Source organism: Cyprinodon variegatus, unplaced genomic scaffold, assembly GCF_000732505.1.
Source record: "Cyprinodon variegatus isolate N-32 unplaced genomic scaffold, C_variegatus-1.0 Scaffold11, whole genome shotgun sequence".
Classification (NCBI taxonomy): Eukaryota; Metazoa; Chordata; class Actinopteri; order Cyprinodontiformes; family Cyprinodontidae; genus Cyprinodon; species Cyprinodon variegatus.
The window spans coordinates 2,134,776-2,139,781 of record NW_015150464.1 but is presented as its reverse complement, the minus strand read 5'-3'; the positions used below and the strand labels follow the sequence as shown (position 1 = coordinate 2,139,781).

The 5,006-nt window shown below is 41.3% G+C and overlaps 1 protein-coding gene across 1 annotated transcript in view; it reads right to left on the bottom strand.

Annotated features, from left to right (window-relative positions):
- vwc2 (von Willebrand factor C domain containing 2) overlaps positions 1–4,425 on the bottom strand; it is a 76,865-nt gene extending 72,440 nt beyond the window's left edge. The window contains exon 1 of the mRNA XM_015380583.1: positions 4,198–4,425. The gene's annotated coding sequence lies outside the window, so the exon portion shown is untranslated. The remainder of the gene's footprint in view (positions 1–4,197) is intronic.
- Positions 4,426–5,006: the final 581 nt, after the last annotated feature.

Below are 5,006 nucleotides of genomic sequence, written 5' to 3'. Positions count from 1 at the left end.
GCTCTTTTTGGCCCTCATGTCCCTCCGTCGTCGGACTAAACTTGCCCCCATTTCCTCGCCACCTCGGCCGTATCTAGACCCACAGTGTGTAAAATAGGTTTAGCGCCACCGCAGCACAGGAGTGAGAATTACGCCCAGGAGCAAATGGATAAAAATAGACCGGAGGAAAAAAATACATAAATCGTGGACGTATCGATGCATCAGATCGTCGACTGTTGGATCGATGCATCGATACAAAACGATTACTATTTACACCCCTAATCTAGACCCACAGTGAGTTCGTGATTGGCCCTCTTGCATTGTGGCGTGGAATAACATAGAGCAGAGAACGCTTCAATAGCTCACTGCGACACACTGCTGCGGGAAGATAACCAGCCCCTTTAGATTTGCGAACCAGAAGGTTGTTAAAGATGTAAAGGAGCAACAAGGGCTGGTCTTTGTGGTTCGATTCAAAAGGAGAGGTAATATAGCTGAAGTGGTTGCCTCTGCTCTGGCTGCAGACCAGTCAGGGTGTCATGATTCCTGTCTATGACCAAAAACAAAAAAAACAATGGCTGATCGAGGCAGCCTAGTCTGATTCCCAGGGCCATCCAGGTAAATGTGCACTGCCTACCTGGGGGGAAGAACTTTGGAAGAAAAGGAAGTTTGGGACAAAACCTGCTGGGACACAACATGCTTCCTTCCAAAGCTTGTTCAGAAACATTTACAGCTTTTCATACTCATGATCCGTATCCTGATAAAAAAAGAAAAAAGAAAAAGACAAATGGGCCCAATCTCACAACCCAGTGAGCATTTTTAAGCTGACATCAAGTCTATGTCTGAAATGTCAGGGATGAAACTGAAACGGCTACATTTTTTGAAATGTTTCACATGTTTAATAGCTAGTATAATTAAGATCAACATGGATAAAAAAAAAACAAAAAAAAAAAACAAATGCTGAGATGTTACATTTTAACTCTTGAATAAATTAAACAATATTATCAAATATTATTATGTGCTTGCTGGTATTGTGTGTTTTACAAACTTTATTTACGGTCCTCACAACTTTTTAAACAATGAATTTCATATAAAATAACAGTCTACTATATTAACCCTTTAAGGCCCAATCCAAGAATAAAACAAAACAGATAATTACTTTTTTTTGGTTTGAATTCCTTATTTGGCCTTTTAACAAAATATGTAAAAAGAAAAAACAGAAATACATTTTTGATATTAATAATTTATTACTATGCGATAAGTCAAGATTATTTTTTGTGTAGTCTTCTACTGGCTGTTATCAGGTGTATCTGATTGTGTACAATAGGATTTTAAGCAAAGTTTTTACCATTAAATTATGCAAAAGGTGCAGATGCAAAACATTTCAGAAACCGTATGTATCAAATATGATACATTTGGTATTATAGGGTTAAGTACATAATGTATGTTCAATCATGGGGCTTCCGGGTGATTCAGAAGTAGCACTGTTGCACTGTAGCAGGAAGATCGCACACTTTTTTGTGTTTGCATGTTCTCCTTCTGTCGACTCAAGCCTCCTAACCACAATAAAAAATAAAAAAAACTGCTAGGTTTTTTGGGCTTTCTTATTTGCAGTGAGGTTTAAGGTGAGTGCATTGTGGCTTGTTCTCAGTGTCTCTGCAAGGGCATGCATATAGAGTATGGATGAAACCCAATGATGGCTCAAACTTTTAATTAACTCACAAATATCTACGTCTAAAAGGATTGAGGCATCTAGACATGTAGAAGAAAACTGCTGAAGTTGAAAACGAGCGTTGTGCGAGATGGGTCCTTCTGGGCATTTGGAAACTACTGATCTACTCTCTAGAATAGCGCAACAACTAGTAATGATCCAGCAAGACGCATTTGAGGGATCAAAATGTGTTTGATTTAAGAGTTAAAAGGAGATTGGGTAGGATGCAAATACATCCATCTATCCCTCCATTTTCTGTCACGCTTATCCCAAGCAGGTTTGCGAGGGGTGGACAACCTGGACAGGTCGCATCACAGGGATGCAAAGACTACAGAAGCTAAAATTCGATTCAATTTCAATTCAGTTTATTTATATAATGCCAATTCACAACACATGTCATCCCAAGGCACTTTACAGTTCACCCAGATCATCCAGTCAGATTGATTCAAAGTTTTCTATCCAAGGAAAACCAGTTGATTGCATCGACTCAATGTCTCGAAGATAACCCCTCACACTAAGCATGCTTGTAGCGACAGTGGAGAGGAAAAACTTACTAAATAAGCTTTTTTTTTATATAACCAGAAGACCACGTCTGAAAACACAGCACATAGAAACCTTGAAGTGGATGAGGTACAGCAGCAGAAGACCCCAACGGCGGCCAAGTTGTCCGCTAAGAACTCGAAACGATTTGCAAAAAAAGCTCTACCTATGAATCTGCAACATTCAGATAGCAGGGTCAGAAATGGGCATAAACAACACAACATGGTTCTGCCTAGTATAAGCAGTTAAGCCTGGTGGTAGTATAATGGTATGGGTTTACTTCCTTGACACTATTTGAATCCTTTACACTTTCCACACCATTACATTATTCCTGACCAAGTAATTACATTTAAGAGCAGATCTTCTGATAGTTTCTTCCTGCAGGTTCATGCACCATGTCTTAAACTTTGCAGAGGAGTTCCTATTCTCCTAAAACCTCCAAAGTCACCAGATCGGTCTGAATGAAGACCTTTGGGATGCGTGGAGCAGCAGATATGCATCAAGGGAGTAAAGCTTAAAAAAACATCACCAACAATGTGATGTTGTCATGTTAGTAACTACATGGTGTACCTAACAAAGTGGCCAATGCATGTAACAATGTGGCTTAATCTAAATTTTAACTGAATTTAGACATGATCTAGTATCCTCATCTGAATCCAGGTTGCAATGCTCCTGATGGAAGAATGATCAAACTGACAAAACCTTCTGGTGACAGGAAGCATTTATTCCACATGGAGTAATCCGATTCCTATCAACTCGCAGTAAAACTGCTACAGATGTCCCTCTGAACACTGAGTGGATGTCCTTCAGAGGGAAAACCATCTCCTTGGGCTGGAATTAACTCGGAGAGACAAATATGCCCTGACCAGGGTGCACAGTTCATTGGCTGCACGTTATAGAGTCCTTGCAACTTCACTGAGCCGAACCCCAACACCACATCTAGAAGGCAAAATACAGCGATGAGGCTATTTACAGTAGGATTTTACATTCATTTCAAGGAAATTACAGGGGATTAGATGTGAAATATTTAGAAAGCCGAGTTGGACCTGACAAGGCTGAGTTAGGATTGAATCAACAGAGTTTTAAATCTCTTTTCTTCATGTGTACACACATCATGAAGTGATGAAACCCAATTAGAGCATTAAGGGACACCGAGAAACGATCCAAGAGTATTAAGCCATCTGCCAGCAACTACAGAATGCTGCGGGGCTGTCTAATTGAATTTTATCTTCTGACTGTAAATCTTCCAAGTGACCCAAATCGGACAAAAGTTTGCCTAAACATCCCACAACACAAAAAAACCCCAAACCCTTGCAGAACTGTCACATAATCTCAGGATTATGTGCAGTGCAGCAAGGTGAACATTTGCTCATACACAGTGCCTGGCAGGAAGAGTCAGAACGCATGGAGGAGATGGAGAGAGGTTAAAACCAGCAGGAAGCAGAGAGATGAATGTCTGACAGTGATGGACAGGAAAGAAAAAAAGCTGTGATATTGCAGCAGCATGCCAGAAATATAAAATAATAAACACACAATACAGAAAAGAAGAGTTGGACTGTATCATAAAGAAACCATCTGCTTAGCTGGACTATCTGAGCTGGTTTTATGAACATGTTGCATGTTGTCTGCTCTCTTTGCTGGGTGGATGCTGCGCCCTGAAGTGCTCAATGAAACCTCAGATGCTTCTCAGAAAAAAAATAAATAAATAAATCTCCTGTTCTTATGGAGCTTATAAAGACACAGTGCAGCCTCCACAGGTGCATCCTCTTCCGCAGGTTCCACCAACATGCATGGAGCTCATTCTGCTTTTTTTGGACATTATTCCCACCGTGCCACTGAATTTTACACTAATTTTAGAGTGACTATTGTAGCATTAAAAAAAAGAGTTGAAACCCAGTGGTAAAAGTTGATGTGAAGCCAGTGGAATCCATCTAAATGCGTTCAGATCAATCCAAATGAATCAACTGTACCTGTGATCCTTGAAGTCGGTCCGTATCCGTCAGTGCGCTGGGCTGAGACGCAGCTCTCCGACTGTAGGACAGCAACAAATGATCTGAAGTGGAGAAATGGAAAACTGACGCTCATTAAAACGCGCAGTTTCCCGCGAGGAAGCGCGTCTGCGAGCAGCTGAACTTTAATCACCGCAGTCACGGGAAGGAAAGCGATGCGCCGCGGTTCCAAAGAGCCACTGATGTCCCCGCTCCGCTTGCACTGGCACTTTATTTCTCCCGGCGGAAAAATAATTTATTAAATAGGATAGGAGGATGGGGGGGGCTTAAAGCGGCCACTAGGTGGCGCAGGGAAGCGCGAGCAGGCAGTCAATTAGGTGGTTCACACACCACTGTGATTAACTGCTTTGCATAATTATCCGGAATTAGAGAGCCGCGTCACGTCACGCAGCTTGGTCAAAGGGTTAATTTGGTGCAGACTGACAAAAGGCCAGAAAAATGAGCTCTGAGAAATGTAGATAATTGTGATAATTGTGAGCTCCTGCAGAGACACATGAATCAGCTGGTGGCCCAAAGAGCTGGAGAGAAAATTTATAAGCAGGAGCGGAAGTCAACTGTTAGATATGAAAAGCGCACCGAGACACCAGACTGTTCAGTAGTTCACTTATGGGGGCAATATTGATGCAAAATTATTTGCACGTGTTTGTGGAGAGATATGTGTCTGTATATCGATTTGTGGGTGTGCAGAGGGATTTGAAAATGTGTAAATAAATCTGGAAATGTGTGAGATTTTTTTCTAAGGAAGAGGATTAGGGCCAATGGAAAAAAAA